We start from the raw sequence: 24,787 nt of genomic DNA, 5'->3' as shown, positions 1-24,787 counted from the left end.
TTGCTAGCTCAAAGCTCAACCCAGCACAGCTGGAAAGCGTGCAAGGAAGCCGACTGGATTCGAACTCGGGAGCCTTCGCTCTGAACTCTGGCGCTGTTGCCACTACGCCACCAACTGCCCCCTTTAGAACAGAGATGAGGAAATTAGCCAGAAGATGGTAAATCTGTGGAATTCATTGCCACAGATAGTTATAGGAAATATCTTCTCAACATACACTCTACTTAGGCCTTTCAGTATTCAACAGATTTCAACGAGATCCTCTCTTATTCTTCTGAACTCCACTGGTACAAGCCCAGAGCCATCAAGCAATCAAAACAGGAATCCAAATCACAACCTCTCCATTTCCCTCTACGCAATACAGCACAACACACTTATTTCCTCCAGCAGTTTATTTTCTGCCTTGGTTTAAATGAGTCCCTTGAGGGTGGAATCGATGGGCTGAAGGGCCTGGTTCCTTGCTGAGCAGCCCTGTGGCTTTATGGTGCCCAGCTAGCCTCAGATGTTAGTCTCTAACACTGAATATATTTCCCCAGTCCTGATGAAGAGTCTCTGCCTGAAATGTTGGCTCTTTATTCCCCTCCATAGACACTGCCTGATCTGCTGAGTTCCCCCACTGCATCAGCTGAATACAATAACAGTTCACCCTTCCATACAATCGCAGAATGAGCAAGCTTGTGGATAAACCAGTCAATTTTCTCATTACAATAAAGACAGGAAAGAATAAAAGAAGCCCTGACGTGTACAGTTTAGCCCTCGACCTGCTGCGGCAAGGACAGAACGATCTTACCAGGTCGTTTCATCTGACAGTTTGCCAATTTTCACCTCACTCTTCATTATCATGAGCTCCTGCGCTCAGCCACTTGTCTGTGCAGAGAACCCTTGAGGGAGTAGGAACCTTCTGTATAAATTGTTGGATTAGTAATGCAGGGTACCCTGGCCAAATGATATGCCGATGTATTATATGTCCTGAAAGAAAAGACAGGAACAACATTATATTCTGCGGCCACTTTATTACGTCCACCTGCTCGTTGACGCAAATAACTAATCAGCCAATCATGTGGCAGCAACTTAATACATAAAAGCATGCAGACTTGGTCAAGAGGTTCAGATGTTGCTCAGACCAAACATCAGAATGGGGAAGAAATGTGATCCAAGTGACTTTAACCCTGGAATGATTGTTGGTGCCAGATGGGGTAGTTTGAGTATCTCAGAAACTACTGATCTCTGGAAATTTTCATGCAAAACAGCCCCCAGGTTTTAAAAAGATTGGTGAGAAAGACAAAAAAAATCATCCAGAGAGCAGCAGTTCTGTGGATGAAAATGCCTTTTTAATGAGAGAGGTTAGACAGAATGACCAGACTGATTCAAGCTGACAGGAAAATGACTGTAATGCAAATAACCATGTTTTACAACAGCAGCAGATCATGAAACCATATATTTCACTTCTATTATGTCTTTTACATTTGTTTTTCATCTTGAATGTGGTTCTGAAACCGTTGGAGCCTGGGATTTGCAGTTTGGAGATCACTTGGGTGCTTCAGCGCTCTGCAGTCTCTGAGAGGCAGAGTCAGCTATCGGGAACCAAGTCGCAAGAAGGGTGCGAGCTGATGTTCGACAACTAAAGCTTCCATTGTTCGCCAATGAAAGTGATGAGGGAGATTGAAACACTGGGGCGAATGTGGAAGGTGAGAACTGGCTGCCTGCCTTTTGATCGCTAGGGATTGTCCTGCTTCCAGAGAGGGGAGACTGCCTTTGATCACTGAGGGATCATTCTGCTATCAGAGAAAGAAGAGGCTGCCCCTGTGCCCAGAGAATATTACCCAGGTTTTCCGCATTTGTGATATGGACTTGGACTATAGACTTTATTTCAGTCTTATATTTATTTTATATTCTGTGTTTTTTGCCAGAGCTTCCTTGATTTTTCGGTGTGGGGGAGAGGGGATGGCGGGGGGGTGGTCAATGTGCCTGTTCCATTTTTGTTTTCTTTTTGTACAGGCAGGAGGGATTTGGAGGTTGATGATCGTGCTGCCATTCTTTTCTTTCTCAGTTTCGTGGCTATCTGGAGAAAAAGAATTTCAGAGTAGTATACTTTGATAATAAATGAACCTTTGAACCTTTGGTGTACAGAAGAGCAACTCTGAACACATAACAAGTTAAACATTGAAGAAGACGGGCCACAGCAGCTGTAGACCATGAAAATACTCTGAGTGACCGTGATATTCGGTAGTGGAGGAACGGAATAAAGTGGCCACAGAGTGTGTAAAAACAAGACATTCTGCAGAATCTGGAATTCCTGAGTAAGACACACAAAATGCTGGAAGAACTCAGCAAGTCAGGTAGTACCTATGAAGAGGAATAAGCAGTCAACATCTTGGGCTGAGAGCTTTTGTAGAGACTCTTTATTCCCTTTATTCCTTTCCATAGGTCCTGCCTGACCTGCTGAGTTCCTTCAGCATTTTGTGTGTATTACTGAATCGGTTTTGGTAACTGTGAGAAGAGATGTGTTTTAGTTATTGTTAAACTGGTGGATCGTTTGTTAAATAAAACTTTCTGTTTTTATTGAAGAATTTTTGGAGGAAAATTCATAGAATTGTAAGTCATAGAATTATACAACACAGAAATGAGCACTTTTGGCCTGTATTGTCCATGTCAAGTTCAAGTTTATTGTCATTCAACCATATACATGTATACCAACAATGAAACAACATTGTTCTAGACCAAGGTGAACAACACAGTACATATAACTCACAAACAACACATAAAGTAATAATATCACAAATACATTAACAAATAATAAAAAATATACATTTCCCAATAATTCACATCCTCAAGTCCCAGCAACATCTTTGTAACTTTCAGGGTTTCCCAACCTGAGGTCCACAGGTCCACAGTTAATGCTATGGCTCCACAGCATCAAAAATGTTGGGAACCCCCACTCTATACTCTTTCAATCTTAAATTAACTGTGATGCCTAGCTGCAATAATTCCATTTTATTGATAAGATTGATAGAAGTCACATGGCATATTGGCCTTCATTAATCAAGGGACTGAGTTCAAGAGCTGTGCGGTAATCTTGCAGCTCCATAAATCGCTGGTTAGGCCACTCTTGAAATACATGTTCAGTTCTGGCTGGCTCATTTTGGAAGGATGCAGAAGCTTTAGAGAGGCTGTGGAGGATGCCATATGAGGAAAGGTTGAGTGAGCTGTAGCTTTTCCCTTTGGAGAGAGGGAGTACGAAAGTTGAATTGACAGAGGTATATAAGATGATAAAATGTATGGATCAAGTGAACAGCCAGAGGTGTTTCCCCAGGCAGAAATGGCCAGCACGAGGGTGCAGAATTTTAAGGAAATTTCAGGAGGAGGGCAAGGGAAGGATATCAAAGGCAGGCTTTTTTACACAAGAGTGGTAGGTGCATGGAAGGTGCTGCTTACAGTGGAGGAGACACTTGGATAAGCAGGTGGATGAAAGAAAAATGGAGGTCACACACACAGGACCTGGGCCCGTTTCAGCCTGAAACGTCAACTGTCCTCTTTTCCATAGATGCTGCCTAGCCTGCTGAGTTCCTCCAGCATTTTGTGTGTGTTGCTCGGATTTCCAGCATCTGCAGATCTTCTTGTTTAAAAACTGGAGGGTTATATGGGAGGACAGGGTTCTATTAATCATGGAGTAGGTTACAATGTTGACACAGTATCATGAGCCGAAATGACTGTATTGTATTGTATTTGCTTCTGCTACCTTTTCTGGAAGCTTCTTCCACAGAACCACGTTCCTCTGTGTGAAGAGTTTCTCCTCAAGTATTTAAGCTTCTCTACTTACACCTTAATTTATGCCATCTACTTCTAGACTCTCCTTCTCCTGGGAAAAAAGAACTGAGTATCTACACTATCTGTGTCACTCAGGGGAAAACAGGTAAGAGAATTTAATGCAGCCAAGTGTAAGGTGTTACATCTTTTCCTTCTCCTCACTTGCCCATCACCACCTCCAGGTGCCCCTCGTCCTTCCCTTTCTCCCATGGTTTACTCTCTTATCCTATCAGATTCCTCCTTCTCCAGCCCTTTACCTCATCCACCTATCACATCTCAGTTTCCGACCATCACCCCCTCCCCCACTCACCTACCTCCCCTCACCTGATGTCACATACCACCTCCCAGTTTATACCTCCTCCCCCCCTCACCAGCTTCTTATTCTGGCTTCCTCATCCTTCCTTTCCAGTCCCAATGAAGAGTCTCGGTCCAAAATGTCAATTGTTTATTCCCCTCCATGTATACTGCCTGACATGCTGAGATACTCCAGCATTTTATGTGTGCTGTTCAAGATTTCCAGCATCTGCAGAATCTCTTGAGTTTATGACTTCCAACATAGTTTAATCTACTGGCCAGTCAAGCACCGCTCATGGGACACCGTGTTACACCAGCCCTGTAAATGAGAATAACTGCAATATGAAGAATACCTTGTTGTGACAACAAGGAGACAGAGCTCAATTCATTTTAGCTACTGATCGTTAATGCTTAGATAATAAACACCTCTGTCATGGTGAGTTATCGCCACTGTACGTTCTGTTTTCTGTGAAAGAACCAGGACTCTTAAAGTGTCTTTCATGCCGACAAAGCACCCTGTAATTACTGAAGCACGACTCATGTCAGAGTTGTTATTCCATAGCAAAAGACGCCCACAAGCATCAATACAGTAATGACTAGATCATCACTTGTTTGAAAGTTCAAATTTGGACATGTCATAGGGGCACTTTAAACTGATAAGTTGGTAACTTAGATTCAACAGAACTCGATGGTTAGACTGAGATTTAAGCACTGGGCCGACTCGGAAACATCATGGGCTTGATGTGATTTTTTAATCTCTCTGCTCATTGGCTGTTCGGTGGTCTTTTTTTCTTATGTAGGTGCTTTTTGGGGTTTCTTTGCTTCATGGCTGCCTGTTAGGTTGTATAATGTACACGTACTTTGATAATAAATGTACTTTAAACTTTGATTATTGGCACATGGTCCCTGAGTAGCGTAGCGGTTGATGTAACACTTTACAGCGCTAGCAATGGGGTTTCAATTCCCGCCACCACCTGTAAGAAGTTCTTCCCATGACTGTGTGTCTTTCCGGTTTCTTCCCGCATTCCAAAGGTATACAGGGTTAGTAATCTCTTACTTCAGTTAGTCCTGACAAAGGGTCTCGGCCTGAAACGTCGACTGTGCTTCTTCCTATAGGTGCTGCCTGGCCTGCTGCATTCCACCAGCATTTTGTGTTGCTGTGCAGGGTTATGCTGTGTTGGCACCAGATTCAGAGATGCTCTTCTGCACACCTCTGCTGTACTGCGTGGTTGTCTGAGTTACTGTCACCTTGAATCAGATTTCTGTCAGATTCTGCCACTTTAGAACATGGAACATTAGTATGCAGTGCAAGCTCTTCAACCCATGGTGTTGTGTTGACCATTTAACCTACTTTAAGACCAATCTCAACCTTTCCTCCCACATAACCTTCCAATTTTCTATCTCCCATGTGCCTATCTAAGAATCTCTTAAATGCCCTCTTGTGTCTGTCTTGACCACCACCCTTGGCATTCCATGGACCCACCATACTCTGTGTAAAATAACCAACTTCTAACATCAGCCCCTATACTTGCCCCAATCACCTTCAAATTATGCCCTCTTATTTTAGCCCTTTTTGCCCAAATCCACTGAGACCATCACTTCAGAAGCGAATCAAAGGGGTTGGGATACTGCTCTCCTTAGTTTTATTTTCCTTGTTTTTAGTGAGGTAACTCACTTGATGTGTTGACATAATGGTGTATGCCATTCACATACTTCTTGCATATAAGGTATAATGAATTCTGTAACAAAGACTGGTTAATCAAACAATACGTTTACAATATTACTCAACTATCATGGAAATATTGAATACACCACAAAGACCATAAAACGTGAGAGCAGAATTTGGTTATTCAGCCCAATGCTGCTCTATCATTCCATCAAATAGCCCCTGACAACCAAGTCCATCTCCTGGCCTTCATCTGTGGCTTGGTTATGAATCTGGGCAGAACTGTTTCAACTATCAAGAGGCAAATTTGGGTTACTGGTGATTTAAAACTAGTCCCTTAAGGCAAATGGGCTCGTCAGCTGTGGTTGGCAGCTCATCGAGGAGAAGGAAAACTCTGATCTCAAACCTCCACTGCCTTGCAGCTATATCCACTCATTAGGAAGACTTCAGGAGTAAACCCCAAAGAAAAAACCCATGACTGGAGTCGCTAAAGCAGCCCTACATTGACTTCAACTCTGATTGGCAATTCCTGCAACTATATATATAATGTAGATAGTCCATAAGACCATAAGATATAGGAGCAGAATTCACCATTGGGCCTTTGAATTTGCTCAGCCATTTTATCATGCCTGATTCAATTTTCCTCTCAGCCCCATCTCCTGCCTTTTCTCACCATGTTCCTTCATGCCCTGACCAATCAAGAAACTGTCAAACTCTGTCTTAAACATACATAGAGAGTTGGTCTCCACAACTGCCTATGGCAATGAATTCCACAGATCCACTACTCTCTGGCTAAAGAAATTCCTCTTCATCTCCATTCCAAAAGGACCCCCCAGTCTGAGGCTGTGTTTTCTGATCTTAGACTCTTCCACCATAGGAAATGTCCCCTCAATATCCACTCTATCAAGGCCTTTCACCATTTGAAAGGCTTCAATGAGGTCACCTCTCATTCTTCTGAATTCCAGTGAATACAGGCCCACAACGATCAAATGCTCTTCAGGACAAGCCGTACAAACCTGGAATCATTTTTGTGAACCTCCTTTGAACCCTCTCCAATTTCAGCACATCTTTTCAAAGATAGGGGACCCAAAACTGCTCACAATACTCTGAGTGAGGCCTCACCGGTGCTTTATAAATTCTCAGTATTACATTCTGGCTTTTGTATTCTAGTCTTCTTAAAATGATGCTAATATCACTTTTGACTTCCTCACCACAGACTCGACCTGCAAACTAACCTTCAGGGAATCAAGCACAAAGATTCCCAAGACCCCTTGTGACTCCATTTTTTGTTTTTTCTCTCCATTTAGAAAAAAGTCAACCCTTTCATTTCTTCAACTGAAGTGTATGCCCATACTCTTCCTGACACTGTATTCCATCTGCCACTTCTTTGCTGATTCTCCTAATCTGTCCAAGTCTTTCTGCAGCCTCTCTGCTTCCTCAAAACTAACTGCTCCTCTGCCTATCTTCATATTGTCTGCAAACTCTGCAACAAAGCTATCAATTCCATCTTCCAAATCATTAACATATAACTAAAAAGAATCAATCCCAGCACAGACCCCTGTGGAACACCACTAGTTGCTGGCAGCCAGTCAGAAGGGGTCCTCTTTATTCCCAATCTTTGCATCCTCCCAATCCGCCACTGCTTTATCCATGCTAGAATCTTCCCTGTACTACCATGGGCTTGTAGTTTGTTAAGCAGTCTTATGTGTGGCACCTTGTCAAAGGCCTTCTGAAAATCCCAGTACACAACATCAACCAATCCTCCTTTGTCTATCTTGCTTGTTATTTCTTCAAAGGATTCCAATAGATTTGCCAGGCAAGGTTTTCCCTTGAGGAAACCATGCTGACTATGGCCTATTTTGTCATGTGCCTCCAAGTACCCTGGGACCTCATACTTAACTACAACATCTCCCAACCACTGAGGTCAGTTTAACTGGCCTATAATTTCCTTTCTTCTTCCTCTCTACCTTGAAAAGTGAAATGACATTTGCAATTTTCCAGTCTTCCAGAACCATACCAGAATCTAGTGATTCTTGAAAGATCATTAATAATGCCTCCAGCCATCACCTTTAGAAACTGGAGTGTACATCTACTGGTCCAGATGACTTATCTACTTTCAGTTTCCCAAGAGCCTTCTCCCTAGTAATGGTAACTTCACACATTTCATGACCCCTGACTCCTGGAACTTGACCATTCTGCTGGTGTCTTCCACGCTGAAGACCAATGCAAAATACTTACTCAGTTTTTTTGCCATTTTTCTGTCCCCAATTACCACCTCCCCAGCTGCCTTATATTCACTCTCACCTCTCTTTTACACTTTATCTATCTGAAAACAGTTTTGATTTCTTATTTAATATTATTAGCTAGCTTACTTTCATATTCCGTCTTTAACTTCTTAATGACTTTTTTAGTTGCCTTCTGTTGGAATTCAAAAGTTTCCAAATCCTCTAACTTCCCACTAATTTTTACTCTATTATATTCCCCTCTCTTTGGCTTTTAAGTAGGCTTTGACTTCTCTGGTTAGCCACGGTTGTGTCATCTTTCCTTTAGAATACTTCTTCTTTGGGGTGTATATATTCTGTGCCTTCCAGATGCTTCCAGAAATTCCAGCCATTGCTGCTCTGCTGTCAACTCTCCCAGAGTTCTTTTCCAATCGGTTCTGGCCAACTCCTCTCTCATGGCTCTGTAATTCCCTTTACACTATTGTAATATTAATACATCTGACTTCAGGTTTGCCTCAAAATTCAGGGTGAATTTGATCATATTATGATCACTTTCCCCTAATGGTTCTTTTACCCTAAGCTCTCTAATCAAATCCAGTTCATTGCATAGCACCCAGTTGAAAATAGCTGATCCCCTGGTGATTTCAACCATGAGTTGTTCTAAAAAGCCATCTCATAGACATTTTAGAAATTCCCCCTCTTGGAATCCAGCATCAACCCAATTTTCCCAATCTAACTGCTATTTAAATCCTCCATCACTATTGTAATATAGCCCTATAGGCATACATTTTCTATCTTCCATTGTAATGTGCAGATCACATCCTTACTGCTGTTTGGGGGTCTGTATACAACACCCATCAGTGTCTTCTTATCTTTGTAGTCCTTTAGCTTTATCCAAAATGATTCAACAACTTACATCATTATGGCACCTGCCTCTAATGATGTCTTCTTTTTTTTTACCAATAGAGCAATACCATCCCCTCTGCCTTCCTGCCTGTTCCTTTGATACAATGTGTATTCATGGACATTAAGCTCCCAGCTATAATCTTCTTTCAGCCGTGATTTGGTGATTTCAACAACATCATCCATGCCAGTCTGTAACTGTAATCGACCATACTCTGTATACTGCTCAAATTTCAATATAATACCAGTCTTGTATTCACCCTTTTCGATTTTGGCCACCTTTTACAACGCAACTCATCCTGTTGACTGCAATTTTGCCCTCTCAACAGCCTCTCCTTGCTGGCAGTCTCACTACACATTGGCTCTGTTTGTAAACCAACAACCTCATCTTCAGCACTATCACTCTGGTTCCCATCCCCCCGCCATATTAGCTTATGCCATCCAAGCAACTCTAGTCAACTTGCCCACAAGGGTATTAGACCCCCTTGGGTTCAGGTGTAAACCATTCCTTTTGTGCAGGTCATACCTTTCCCAGAAGGATGAATGATCTGGTCCCTCAGTCACATATTTACCTGCTGAATCATTCTATTCTTACCCACACTGACATCAATCCAGAGATTACTACCCTGGAGGGCCTGTTCATCAGCTTTCTACTTAGCTCCTTAAAATCTCTCTTCAGGATCTCCTCACTTTGTCTACCTATGTCATTGATGTCAATAGGCACCAAGGCTTCTTACTGCTCACCCTTGCCCTTGAGAACATCATAGACCTGGTCCTGAGACATCCCTGATCTTGGCACCAAGGAGGCAACATACATTCTTGGTGTCTCTAGCACATCCACAGAACCTTGTCTTGGTTCCTCTGACTGGGCTATCTCCTATCAACACTGCAGTCCTCCTCACCTCTCCACTTTTCAGAGCAACAGCACCAGACTCAGTGCCATAGACCTGGTCACTGTGGCTCGCCCCTGGTAGGTCACCCCCTCAGCAGTATCTAAAGTTGGATCCTTGTATGTGAAAGGAACAGCCACAGGAGTACTCTGCGCTGGCTGTGCATTTCCCCTCTTTCCCCTGGCAGTTACCCAGTTACCTGACTTCTGCAACCTAGGAGTGACTACCTCTCTGTAGCTCCTGTCTATCACCTCCTCAGTCTCCTGTATGAATTGAAGGTCATCGACCTGCAGCTCCAGTTCCTTAACACGTTCTCTCAGGAGATGCAGCTCGGTGCGCCTAGTGCAGATGTGTTTGTCTGGAGATTGGAGGTCTCCCAAACTTCTCACCTTCCACACAGAGGACAAAACACTGTCCCTGGAGCTATTCTCACTAATCAGCTACGCCCTAACAGAGGAGGAATGAACAAGTAAGGACGGAGGCAGAGTAATCTACAAGAGAACCTACCTCACCCAAGCCTGATGAGCCAAAACCACACTCCAACAGTACAGCCACTCCGCTTGCACATGTGCTTTTTTTTATTGGCCCTTTCAAATGAATCCCTCTCGCTGATTGGTCGCTCCTCAACTCAGAAAAAAACTGTCACAAAGCTCTGCCTTCAAAATCTCCATCGCCGCTCTGATTAAAAAGTAGCTCTTTTCATGCACCCCTGGTGTGGATCGTCCACCTCAGAGAAAACTGGTTCGAAGCTCTGCTTAGTCACCAGAGTTTATGGGATGTCCAGGGAGGGGCTTGTTGTGTCCATTCTGGGGCAGCTGGCTCACCTTTGGTCCCCCACCAGACGCTCAGCTCTCACCTGAGGCTCCAGGTAGCTGTTTTCATTCTACTGCGGCCAGACCCAATGCTCCACTTCAACAGGGGGGCTAAACCAGATGAGTGTAGCTGGCGAGAAGGGGACATGCATATGAAGTCATCTCTGGCGGACTGGGTGGATGAGACTAACAGTGAGATCCAGCGGCTAGAAAGGCAGTTCTACAATGCTCTGTTGAAAGTGACAAGGCACAGGCATGGTCATTCTCTGCAACCAATTTGTGATGACTACTCATACCATTGGAACTGGACTTCCAAGGTGAAGAGAGTGGAAATGCCCTAGTGCAACAACTTTTCCACTTTAAAAGCTCCCCCGCACAGGTTTCCTAATACCGTTGGATATGACTGACAGCCAACATATAGAGCAAAAATAGTGAGGTAGCCTTCATGATTTGGCCTCCACAGCCGTCAGCGGAAAACTTATCCTGAAAAAGTGCCACATCAGTGTTTGCATCCCAGAGGGATGCAGTCGGCAGGGATCAACGCGTTAGAAACACTTATTCACAAATCCATGCTTCCACGAGCTACAAGCTTCAGGTCCCTGGACACAACGCAGTCTCGTGCTGCAGTGTAGCTATCAGTGTACTGTACACATCCTCAATCTTCCTGTCAAAGCTTGTAGTCGAAGTGGAAATCTAACAGACACTTGCAAGAGCTGAAATGCCAGGACCAATTATTATAAAGCTTTCATAGGGTCAGCTGGCAATTGTAAGGGGATTGAACCAATAGCTTGAAATAAATATGGACAGTCATTAAAGAGAATAGATTTCCCTTTTCAACCACACTCTGCAAGGACTGATGTTGTTTTATCTAGTACAGGTATGACTTTTCATCAATTCTTATTTAATTACCTGCTGTATCTCTTCTAAATTAATACTTCTATCATTGCACCATAAGGCTATAAGAAATAGAAGAAAAATTAAGCCATTTAACCCATCGAATCTGCTCCTCCATGCCATCATGACTGCTTTATTATTGCATTCAAACCCATCCGCCTGCCCTCCCTGTGACCTTCAACACCCTTACTGATCAACAACCTATCAAACTCCACCTTAAGTTTACCCAATGAGTTGACCTCCACAGATGTCTGTGACAATGAATTCTATAGAGTCACCACTCTTTAGTTAAAAAAGTTCCTTCTCATCTCTGTTCTAAAGGAACGTACTGCTCTCCTGAGGCTGTACCCTCTGGTCCTAGACTTCCCCACCTAAGAGACTTCTCCAAGTCCACTTTGTATAGGCCTTTCAATATTTGTAAGGTTTCCAGGAGCTCCGTCATCATTCTTCTAAAATCCAGTGAGTATAGGCCCAGAGACATCAAACATTCACCGTATGTTAACCCCTTTATTCTCAGAATCATAGAACATAGTCCAGTACACCACAAGAACAGGTCCTTCAGTTCACAATGTTTAATTAAGCCAATAATTAAAAGCCGGAGGAGGAGATATGTCTCTATTAAAGGAGGTGTAAGGGTCTTCTTCTCACAGCTAACCTGCAGGTCACCCTAGAGCAAGGCATGGCACCTACATAGACCTCAACTGGATCATGAAGCTGTGGGAGCAGGTGGTGGATGGTCTTCTGAGCAGCTGATATGTATCACAAGTCCTGGTTATGTGACCACTGATGCCAGGCAGACAATCACTGAAGAGAATTGACAATGAATGGGGTCACCCATCTTGTAAAGACACTGCCCAGAAAAAGGCAATGGGAAACCATTTCTGCAGAAAAATTTGCCAAGAACCATGAGCACCCATGTCATACACCATGGCACATAATGATTATGATGAATTAAAGGGCTAAAGTAATCCATCTCCTACATAATGTATTTCTTCCTCCATTATCTCCCTCGCATTCTAAAGGGATATCCTACTATTCTAAGACTGTGCCCTCTGACCCTAGACTCCCCCTCTATAGAAAACATCCTCTCCATGCCCACTCTATCTAGGCCTTTCATGGATCCACCATTGGTAGCCGTGCCAAAACTCTGGAATTTCAACATCACTCCTTACCCTTAATCCTTCCTCCAGACCTCTCTGCCTTGTTGGCTGTCATCAGGGAATCATTACACAAAGAAAAATATCATTTTGACCATTGACTTCATACTGAGTCATGGCATCATAAATCATCAAATCAAGGCCTTAGGCCCACTGAATCTACACTAACCTATTTTTATACCATAAATCCAACACTCATCCCATTTTATTCACCCCAGAATTAGAGGCCTGAAGGTCAAGATTGCAAGACCAGACCAGAGACTGGAGGTTGACGGCCTAATGTCTGTGAGTTTGAGAGACCAGGGCCAAGAATTAGAGGCCCAGAGGCAACCTGCCTAGGGTTGGAAGCCTGCTTGCATATGTGAGGAGATGTGGGGTGGGAAAGAGGCTTGATTTTTTACCATCACAAACAAGGGAAAATCTGCAGATACTGGAAGTCCAAGCAACACACACAAAATATGCTGGAGGAACTCAGCAGGCCAGGCAGCATCTATGGAAAAAAGTACAGTCGACGTTTTGGGCTGAGACTTTACTTCATCCCTGAGATTGAAAATGTCAAGGCTGGAGGAGAGAGACGGGACAGAGTTCAGCTCGCTGCCCAGCATGGTTTACTTGTCTCTGTGCTGAGGCTGTGGCCTGCAAATAACAGGCTTCTAGACCAGCTGTGAATGACTTTGTGGCTGCGAACTCACTTTTGTGAACTTCAGCTCTGAATGTTATTTGCTTACTTTTTATTGTTTGCATGATTTGTTCTTTTTTTCGCTCATTGGGTGTTTGACAGTCTTTTTTAATGTTTGCATAATGGGTTCTATTGGGTTTCTTTGTTTTTGTGACTGCCTGCAAGGAGACAAATCTCAAGGTTGTATATATTGTACATACTTTGATAATAAATATACTTTGAACTTTGAACTTTAAATCTGAATCTGAATTGGATTCGCATCAACTTGCCTGGCATTCTACCACTTGCTACATTCAAAGGCCATTGAGATGTCTGGTATCGGTTTATTGTTGCCAAACACACTGCGATCCATTGAAAAGCTTTGGTTTGCGTACCACCCAGACTGATCATCTCAGTCACTGAGGTAGTTAAAGGGAACCAGTTGCAGAATATAGTAAACACAAAGTATACTGCTGATGCTGTGGTCAAATCACCACATACAAACAAGCTGGATGAACTCAGCAGGTCGGGCAGCAGCCATTCAGAATATAGTGTTGGGCCTACCGAGGAAGTACAATGCAGGTGGACAAATAAAGTGTAAGTGAAGGCTATGAACAAGTACACAAACAGCATCAAGAACCTCCACCCCCACCATTCAAGCCAAACTCTCTTTGGTATACGAGCCTTAGGTTTAGGGACCACCAGGCTCCTGAACCGGTGTGGATAATTTCACTCACTCAGCACTGAATTGATTCCACAACCTATAGACTCACTTTCGAGAAGTGAGTCATGTTCTCAGTATTATTTATTATTACTAAGGAAGGAGAGGTGTCGGTGTGTTCTCTTGGCCATAGCATCTTCATGACTGGAGCAGGAGCAGCTACACCTAGGAACTTGAAGCTTTGAACCATGAGCCCCCCCTCCCCCAGCACCTCTGTTTCAGACAAGGGGGTGTACTCAGATTCAGATTCACTTTATATCGAAGCACACAGTGAAATGTGTCGTTTGTGTTAACAACTGACACAATCTAAGGATGTGCTGGGGCAGCCTGCAAGTGTCACCTCACGTTTTGGCACTAATGTATCTTGTCCACAATCCTCGGCAGAACAACACAGAACATAACTAACAACAATAGACCCTTGATTCCAGACTGCAGACCCTTGATTCCAGACTGCAGACCCTAGATTCCAAACTGCAGACCCTTGATTCCAAAGTGCAGACCCTTGATTCCAAAGTGCAGACCCTTGATTCCAGACTGCAGACCCTAGATTCCAAACTGCAGACCCTTGATTCCAAAGTGCAGACCCTTGATTCCAAAGTGCAGACCCTTGATTCCAGACTGCAGACCCTAGATTCCAAACTGCAGACCCTTGATTCCAGAGTGCAGACCCTAGATTCCAGACTGTAGACCCTTGATTCCAGACTGCAGACTCCAGACCTCAGCCATCAGGCTTTGCCTTCTGGATTTTCGATCGATCTTCAGGTTTTGATCTTTGTTATGAACTCCAAACCATCCGATAATGAGATTTTGAAGACCAGGCTCAAACTCCACGCTCACCGACTTACCAGCCCAGAACCCATGGTTCTGGGACAGCCTGACATCCTTAGATGTCCTTTTGTACCATGTTGTTGGCCTTTGAGCATGAAGCAAAGGACAGGACCCTGGATATTATTCATCACCCTTTCACACTGCTGACTTTCAAATGCAAAGCATGAAATGAAGAACTAGACCTGTAACACCCCCACATCCCTGTCCCTAAACCCTAATCTGACCTCTAACTCCCCCACATCCCTGTCCCTAAACCCTAATCTGACCTCTAACTCCCCCACATCCCTGTCCCTAAACCCTAATCTGACCTCTAACTCCCCCACATCCCTGTCCCTAAACCCTAATCTGACCTCTAACTCCCCCACATCCCTGTCCCTAAACCCTAATCTGACCTCTAACTCTTCACATCCCCGGCCTGACCTCTAACTCTGAACATAACAAACAACAATAGCAAAACAAGCTCTTTTCATCTATCACACACATATAAGCAGTCCTCTAATACCAGGACAAGCCTTCAGACTCCAGGCTGCTGTCCCTAATCCCCAGCCTGACCCCTAACTCCTTCCTCTGTCCCCAAAACCATCCTTACGAATTTAAAAGAACAACTAATTCTGAGCTACAACTCACCAGAGACCAGCAGCTTGGTGCCATCTTGATTGGGAGAATAGTTGGCTCTTCTCATTGAATTTAATGGTGATCTTTTTTATTTAGCTGACATTGAGAGAAAGGTTTCTGTCTTTACCCCACATCAATATCTCCTACCAGTACTCCATCTTGTTATCTGTAGAGGCACGTTCTTGGCCATAGCATCAGCATGGCTGACACTGGACTCTTCTCTAATGGGAGTTTTATCAAGCTGAAATGTTTCCTTCTATTGACCCTCGCTAAGCCTATCTGGTCCTCAACAAATCTCCTCTCAATCCTTCTTATACAGAGAACTTCCTCCAACTTCTCCCCAGTAATCTCGTCCACATAACCTTACCCCTGGAGCTATTCAAGAAAACCACCACTTATAAATTCCTAGAGAGAAGCAAAATGTTTTCTTGGAGAAAATGCAATCTTCTATTTTTAACACTCAAATGTAAAAATGGTTTGGTGATTAATGAGAGGTAAATGATTTAACTCACAGGGAAAGATCGAGTGGTGTATGACTAATTGCATGTTTTTTTTCAAATGGCCCAGCATTTCCACAATGGTCAATTGCCCTCCTCCTGTTATATGTGATCATATGGTTCATTGTCACCCTATGAATGATGAACATGTTCAATTCGTCACGTGACTCCCAACTTAGTAAGCAGAATGCTAAATGACTTCTTTATCAGCCAACTGTTAATAATAATAATAATAATAATAATAACTTATTTAAAGTGCACTTTTCATATGGACAATGTAGTTCAAATTGCTTTGCAGTTAGATTGCGGTTCAATTCCTGCCACTGTCTATAAGAAGCTTGTACATTCACCCTGTGACCGTGTGGTTTTCCCCCACGTGCTCTGGTTTCCTCCCACAGTCCAAAGGTTAACAGCAGTAGACTGAGCACACAGCCCTGGGGGGCCCCTGTGCTCAGAGTGATGGTATTGGAGATGCTGCTCCCGATCCGGACTGATTGAGATTTCCCAGTCAGGAAGTCTAGGATCCAGTTGTAGAGGGAGGTGTTCAGGCCCTGTAGGCTCAGCTTTCCAATCAGTTTCTGAGGGATGATTGTGTTGAATGCTGAACTGAAGTCTATGTACTGCATCCAAACGTATGTGTCTTTGTTATCCAGGTGAGTTAGGGCCAGGTGGAGGGTGATGGCAATGGCGTCATCTGTTGAGTGGTTGGGACGGTACGCAAACTGCAGGGGGTCCAGTGAGGGAGGCAGCAGGGTCTTGATATGCCTCATGACGAGCCTCTTGAAGCACTTCATGATGATGGATGTGAGTGCAAAGGGATGGTAGTCATTTAGGCGGGACACTGAAGATTTCTTCGGCACGGGGACGATGGTGACGGTCTTGAAGCACGTTGGAATGGTGGCACTGCTCAGGGAGATGTTGAGGATGTCGGTGAGAACATCTGCTAGCTGGTCTGCACATCCTCTGAGCACTCTACCAGGGATGTTGTCTAGTCCAGCAGCCTTCCGTGGGTTGACCCTGCACGGGGTTCTTCTCACATCGGCCACGGTGAGACACAGCACCTGGTCATTTGTAGGAGGGGTGGACTTCCTCGCCGCCACGTCATTTTCCGCCTCAACGTGGGCATGGAAGTTACTCAGCGCATCTGGGAGGAAGGCATCACCTGCACAGTCAGGTGATGTTGTCTTGTAATTGGTGAAGTCCTGCATGCCCTTCCACATGTGCCGCGTGTCGCCGCTGTCCTGGAAGTGGCTGTGGATTAGCTGGATGTGTGCACGCTTTGCCCCTCTGATGGCTCGGGACAGTTTGGGCCTTGCTGCTGTTAGGGCTGCCTTGTCGCCTGCTCTGAAGGCGGAGTCGCGGGACCTCAGCAGCGCATGCACCTCTACGGTCATCCACGGCTTCTGGTTGGCACGTATAGTGATGGTCTTGGACAGAGTAACATCATCAATGCATTTGCTGATGTAGCTGGTTACTGATGCTGTGTACTCCTCTAAGCTGGTAGAGTCGCCATCCGTTGCAGCCTCCCTGAACATGTGCCAGTCAGTGTGCTCAAAGCAGTCTTGAAGAGCAGAGATGGCTCCTGCTGGCCAGGTTTTCACCTGCTTCTGAACTGGTCTGGAGCGCCTGGCGAGCGGTCTGTATGCTGGGATTAGCATAACAGAGATGTGGTCTGAGTATCCGAGGTGGGGGCGGGGCTCTGCCCGGTACACGTCGGGGATGTTTGTGTAAACAAAGTCCAACGCGTTCTCCCCTCTTCATTGCAAAGTCCACATACTGATGGAATTTGGGGAGCACTGACTTAAGGTTCGCGTGGTTAAAATCACCAGCGACAATAAACAGTCCATCAGGGTGTGCGTTCTGCAGTTCACTAATAGCCCCGTACAGTTCACAGAGCGCCTCCTTAGCATTAGTACTGGGGGGGAATGTGCACACCGACTATAAGGACAGAGGTGAATTCCCGTGGCAAATAAAATGGTCTGCATTGAACAGCCACAAACTGCACTGGAGATGAGCAGTGTCTGGAAACCAGCACGGATTTCTTACACCATTCCGTGTTGATGCAAACACACACCCACCACCGCGAGTCCTCCGGGACAGAGCTGCGTCCCAGTCCGCACGAAACAAGGCGAGCCCGTCCAGCCGAATAGCGGCATCCGAAATTCCATGAGTGAGCCATGTTTCTGTAAAAACATACCCAGAGCAAACTCTGTACTCCCGCCGAGTATTTCGTTGGAACCGGATGTAGTCCAATGTATTGTTCAGGGAGCGGACATCGGAGAACAGAATGGACGGGAGAGCCGGTCGGCTAGGGTTCGCTTTTTGCCCGGCACAGACCCCTGCCCGCTTGTCTCACTTCCACTTCCTCGCACACCGCTTACGACGTCTCCATCTCCATCCTATTAAGTCTCTCCCCTTTTACTTTAAACCTAGGCTCCAACCGTGGGGAAGAGTGTTCATTCACCCCATCTATACCCCTCATGAAGTTATGCACCCCTAAGGTTGCCCCCCCCCATTGTCCTACACTCCAAGGAATAAAGTCTTACCTGACTCAGACTTCCCCTGTACCTCAGTCTCTTGAGTCCTGACATCTTTTCGGGTTAAGTTTTTGCTACTGAGCTCCAGAGTCAATCCTCACCTCTGGCTCCAGGAGGGACCGCAGATGCTGCACTCTGGAGCAACAGAGAGTCTCTGCTGCAGGAAGGAGGCAGGTGGAGCAGCACCCCACAGATGCCTCAGCCACTGAGCTCCTCCAGAACACCTGCTGTTTACCTCTGGTGCGGTCTGTGTGCAGTTTGTATGTCCTCCTGTGACTGGGTCCACTTCCCCTGCCTGCTCCAGTGTCCACCCACTTATCAAAGACATGCACACTCTCTCTCTCATTCTCTACTAAATTCTTTTTCCTTCTCCCAGCCTTCTGTTATCCCTCTCTCTCACATTTTCTCACTCTCATATTCCCCCTCTCTCTTGCACTCACTCTCTCCTTCTCTCTCTCTTTCTCTCTATCACATTCCCCTTTTCTTGTTCTCTCTCTATCTCTCATTCTTTCTCTACCTCTTTCTCTCATTCTCTCCCACACTCTCTCTTATCTTTCTCTATCCCTCTCTATTTCCTTGCTCTTTCTCCCTCTCTGCTACAATCACCTCTCTCTCTGCCTTTCTCTCTGCCGCTCATTCACTCTCTCTCTCTCTCTCTTACTCTCTCTCTGTCTCTCTCACTCTTTCTTCCCCATCTCTCTAACCTCTTTCTCTTTCCTTCTCTCTCCCTCTCTCATTTTCACACACATTCTCTCTGTCACACTCTCTCTCACACACTCATCCTCTCTCACACTCTCTCACTTTCTCGCACTCTCTCTCTCTTTCTCATTCAGTCACACTCTCTCATAGTTTTGTGTGCTCATTCTCACACTTTCTCACTCTCTGTCCCCACCACCCCTCCCAAACACACAGACACCCTGCAGTTCTCTTTTGATTCACTGGCCACCGACGAATCAATATTTCAGCAGCCAGTGTTGCAGCAGGCACTCACTTCACGGCAGATTTTGGGTGAATGTTCTGGATTTCACTCAGTCCCTGAGTCATGAAATGTTCTCATGACTAAACCGCAAGAAGATAATCAGTTCTCAAGAAACCGTGAGCTGGATGTGACTTGTGAAGGTACTTTGTTCCACCAGTTAAGCTATGAGCTGCCTGGATAAAACAGAATTGAGTCAGTCTCCTTGGCAATCTGTAATAGAAAGTCTCACCTTGATTTCTAGAGGGAATGGAGCATTGCAAGTGTTTGGAAGCCTGTTTTAAAATATGTTACATGTATTACACACAATACAGACAACCACTGTTCTTTCTAAAAGGCAGAGTAACCCATCACTGTGTGAAATTGACATATCAAACACAATCTGTATTATAAGTTTGGACAGGCCAGATTTGTATCTGCTCAAGCTTAAATGATTTGAAGATGTCTTGATTGAAATATATATGATCCTGCGGGATGAATGCGAAGAGCTTAAGGGAAAAAAGCGGGCACCCGCAGTCGTGTACCAGTCAGCACGATGCTATTACAACTCAGGGCACCAAAGTTCAGAGTTCAATTCCCATGTCCCCTGTACGAAAGTTTGTATTTTCTTCCCATGTGTGCATGGGTTTCCTCTCGCGGCCCGAAGACGTACCGGTTAGTAGGTTAATTGTCCTGTGATTAGGCTAGGGTTAAGTCGGTAGGTTGCTGGGCAATGTGGCTCAGTGGGGCAGAAGAGCCTGTTCCGCACTGTATTTCCAAATAGAGTAAAATAAAGCAACAAAATAAAACTTAGGGTAACTGTTTAAAGGTAAAGTATTGTCGTGTGTAAGTCATGTCAAGTTGGGTTTATTGTCATGTGGACAAGTACATGCCTGCACAGGTGCAGTGAAAACCTTATTTACAGCAGCATCAGGGTCATAACATTAACCAAATAAAAAATAATAAATTCGGTGTACGTAACATCCCATGAACACTACCTCACTATTTTTGCTCTCTTTTTGCACTGCTCATTTAATTATATATTTATTTATTTTTGTGACCTTTTTTTATATTGTACTGCACTATTGCTGCAAAACAACAAATTTCATGACATACAGTTCTGTGCTAAAGTTTTAGACACTTGTTTTATACATATATATCTATGACTTTTGCACAGTATATATACAGTTTGTACATATATGTGTGTCTGTGTGTGTGATATATATACTGTCTATGTATATATATGTGTTTCTTGTAACTTATGTAACTTGTTGTACACTTTTTATGCATTGCTCTGTACTCCTGCACAAAACAACAAATTTCATGACCTATGTCAATAATGTTAAATGGGATTCTAATTCAGTTTCAACTCACACTAGATGCTGGAGGAAATCAGCAGGTCAGGCAACATCTATAGAGAGGAATAAACAGTTGACCTTTCAAGTCGAGACCCTGCACCAGAACTGGAAGGGAAGGGTGTGGGCAGAGGGGAAGGAGTACAAGCCAGAAGGTGATAGGTGAGACCAGGTGAGGGGAAAGGTGGGCAGGTGGGTGAGGGGGATAAAGTAAGAAGCTGGAAGATGATAGGTGGAAGAGGTAAAGGGATGAAGAAGGAGGAATCTGGTAAGAGTAGCAGGTGATAGGTGAAACCAAGTGAGGGTGAAGTTTGAGAGGTAACTTGTGAAATCAGGTAAGGAGGAACGTGGTAGATGATAGGTGAAACTAGGTGAGTGGCCCCTCTCCCACTTTCTTATTCTGGCTTCCTCCCCTTCCCTTTCTTGTCCTGTTAAAGGGTCTTGGCCCAAAATATCGACTGTTTATTCCTTGCTATGAATGTTGCCTGACCTGCTGAGTTCCAGCATTTCCAGCATCTGACACACAAGACCCCATGCACCCCTCATACAAACTCTTCTCTCTCCTGCCATCTGGAAAGCGTTCAGTCTCTCACAACCAGACTATGTAACAGTTTCTTCCCCCAAGCTATCAGACTCCTCAATACTCAGAGTCTGGACTGACACCAACCTACTGCTCTCTACTGTGCCTTTTGTCTTTATTGTACTGCCTATTATTTATCGTAATGCCTGCACTGTTTTGTTTACTTTATGCAGCCCTGTGTGGGTCTGTAGTCTAGTGTAGTTTTTGTGTTGTTTTATGTAGTGTCAGTGTAGTTTTTGTATTGGTTCAGGTAGCACCATATTCCTGAAAAACATTGTCTCATTTTTACTGTGTACTGTACCAGCAGTTATGGTCAAAATGGCAATAAAAAGTGACTTGACTTGACTTGACTTGATAGCTGGAATGTGACAGGTGAAGCCAGGTGGATGGGAAAAGTCAAGAGCTGGAGAGGAAGGAATCTGATAGGAGAGTGGACCATTGGAAAAAGGAGGGGGCCCAGTGGTAAATGAGAAGAAGTGAAAGGTCAGAGTGGGAAATAGAGGAAGGTGAGGAGGAACATCTGTTTACCAGGAAGAGAAATCGATATGCCATCAGTTTGGAGACTACCCAAACAGAATATGTTGGACTCTTGCTTAGTATGATAAAATGGACTTGACCTCACAATCTACCTCATTATGATCTTGCATGTTATTGTCTACCTGCACTACACTTTCTCTGTAGCTGTTACACTTTATTCTGCGTTCTCTTGTGTTTTACCTTGTTGGGCCTCACTGGACTGTGTAATGATCTGGTCTGCATGAACAGTATGCAAGACAAGCTTTTCACTGTATTTCGGTACACGTGACAATAGTAAACCAATTCCAGTTCCAAAATTCCAATTCCACCCGCCCTGGGCATTCTCTCTTCTCCTCTCTCCCATCAGGCCAAAGACACTGAAGCCTGAAAGCATGTGCCACTAGGCTCAAAGACAGCTTCTACCCCGCTGTTGTCCGACTACTAGAAGGTATAATAATATACTCTTGACCTCAGAATCTGCCTCATTATGATCATACAGTTTATTGTTCAGCTGCACTGCAATTTCTCTGTAGCTGTTACACTTTATTCTGCATCATTATTGTTTTACCGAAGTTCAAAGTAAATTTATTATCTAAGTACGTGTATATCACCATATACAGTCCTGAGATTGGTTTTCCTGCGGGCAATCACGATTAACACAAGAAACAATGAAATCAATGAAAGCCCACACCCAACAGACAGACAATAACCAATGTGCAAAAAATAACAATAAATTGGGCAAGTACAGAAAGAAAGATAAAAATAATAATAACAGTAAATCAGCAATAAATATCGAGAACATGAGATAAAGAAAGTGAGTCCGGTTCAGTGATGGGGCAAGTGAAGGTGAGTGAAGGTATCCTCTCTGGTTCAGGAGCCTGATGGTTGAGGGGTAATAACTGTTTCTGAACCTGGTGGAGTGGGACCTGAGGCTCCTCCAGCTTCTTCCTGATGGCAGCAGCGAATAAGGAGCACAGCGTAGATGGCGGTGCTCCTTGATGATGGATACTTCTTTCCTGCGACAGTGCTCTGTGTGGATGTGCTCAGTGGTGGGGAGGGTGTTACCTGTGGTGAACTAGGCTGTATCCACACTTTGTAGGACTTTCCATTCAAGGGCATTGGCATTTCCATACCAGGCTGTGATGCAACCAGTTAATATACTCTTTACCCCCCATCTATGGAAGTTTTTCAAAGTTTGTGTATAATGAATTGATCTGTGTGTATGACAAGCTCTATGCTCTATCTTAGTGCATGTGATAATAATAAACCAATACCAATTTGAGTTCTGAGAAATTGGAAGATTAAGTTCAATGTTCAAAAGTGATATTATGCCATGCTTAAATTTAGAGAAGATCCATTATTCAATTTTTGATTCAAACCAAGACTTTCAAACATTGTGGGGACCATTTTTGAACTACTTTCCAAACCTTTGAGTTGGTGTTAAAGTACAGATGTTGGCTAATAACATAAATTACTATGTGATAAGGATTTTTTTCCATCCTTCTTTCTTTACCAATTAGCTTCGCTCTTGGTAGTGGGTTTAGATTCTTCTTTTATAATAAAATTATTACAATTCAAATTACAATTTAATTAATGTACATGTTTGATTATGAATACGGTACTGCAATTGCAAGTGTGATTTAAATATAATGTATTCAATACTATTCTATCTTTTTTTATTCATAACATATAACCATGTACTCTGTATTCTATTTGAAAATTAATAAAAATATTGAAAAGAAAAGTTCAAAGTACATTTAATATCAAAGTATGTATACATTATACAGCCTTGAGATTCATTTCCTTACAAGCAGTCACAAAACAAAAAAGCCCCAAAAGCACCCAGTAAAAAAAGACGATCAAACACCCACTTTGCAGACAGAAAAAAAATACAGATTATGCAAACAGTAAAAGTAAGCAAGCGGCTAAAGACAGGAAGCCAGGCATCAGTGCAGCTGGTGCAGGCCACAGCCTCAGTTCATCGTAGAGCCAAATAAAGGTTGCAAGAGCACAGACACGAAGCCACGGAAGAAAATAACTGCCCGACATGGGGCTTGAACCCACGACCCTGAGATTAAGAGTCTCATGCTCTACCAACTGAGCTAGCCAACAATTGGTGGAAATGCAGATTTGAGGCTATAATCAGATCTATGATTACACTGAATGGCAGTGTAAGGTCAAGGCACTGAATGGGCTACAGCTGTACCTCATTATCAATACCAGTTTTTGAACTAATATTAGTTTATTATTGTCTCACTATAAAGCTTTTGTTTGTGTGCCATCCATCTGCAGATGAGAAGTCATGTGATGCAACATTGTGCAATATGGAAACTGCAAGGTGTCAGACCACCACCGAGTGGTCTTTACTACAGAGGACAGTAAAAACCACCAAAAGGATCACTGGGGTCTCCCTGCCCCCAATTTGAGACATCTACCGGAAGCCTTGTATGCAAAGGGCCCAAAATATTATTGAGGGTCCCTACCACCCATCTCACAATCTCTTTGACCCACTACCATCAGGAAGGAGAGCATATAAGATATCAGCAAAATACAGTCACACAGAAGATAGAGTCCAAATCCCTGAGCTCGTGAATGTTGCAGAAATCTGCATCAGACACAATAAGGCTTGTCTTCCACCAAGCTACCACAGACTCCAGCTGAATATTGCACAGCTGTAAATCTACCTAGAGCAGGCCGTCCTCAAAACTGAGTACTGTGCAAGAAGGGGACTAGTGAGGGAGGCTACCAAGAGACCTATGACAACTCTAGAGAAGTTACTAACTTCAGTGGCTGAGTTGGGAGAGACTGCACATACAACAACTGTTGCCCGGGTGCTTCACCAGTCACAGCTTTATGGGAGAGTGGCAAAGAGAAAGCCACAGT

At 44.0% G+C, this 24,787-nt stretch overlaps 1 long non-coding RNA gene and 1 other non-coding gene across 2 annotated transcripts; one reads left to right on the top strand and one right to left on the bottom strand.

Moving 5' to 3' along the window:
* Positions 1-1,560: 1,560 nt before the first annotated feature.
* LOC132390714 (uncharacterized) lies at positions 1,561-24,636 on the top strand. The gene is made up of 3 exons (XR_009510985.1): positions 1,561-1,685; positions 3,845-3,910; positions 24,197-24,636. It is a non-coding gene; the product is annotated as an uncharacterized LOC132390714 (long non-coding RNA).
* On the bottom strand, positions 23,944-24,015 carry trnak-cuu (transfer RNA lysine (anticodon CUU)). Its single transcript has one exon. It is a non-coding gene; the product is annotated as a tRNA-Lys (tRNA).
* Positions 24,637-24,787: the final 151 nt, after the last annotated feature.

This window comes from Hypanus sabinus, chromosome 3, assembly GCF_030144855.1.
Source record: "Hypanus sabinus isolate sHypSab1 chromosome 3, sHypSab1.hap1, whole genome shotgun sequence".
In the NCBI taxonomy this organism is placed as follows: domain Eukaryota; kingdom Metazoa; phylum Chordata; class Chondrichthyes; order Myliobatiformes; family Dasyatidae; genus Hypanus; species Hypanus sabinus.
The sequence above is the reverse complement of the archived record's forward strand: the minus strand, read 5'-3'. Positions and strand labels throughout refer to the sequence as shown.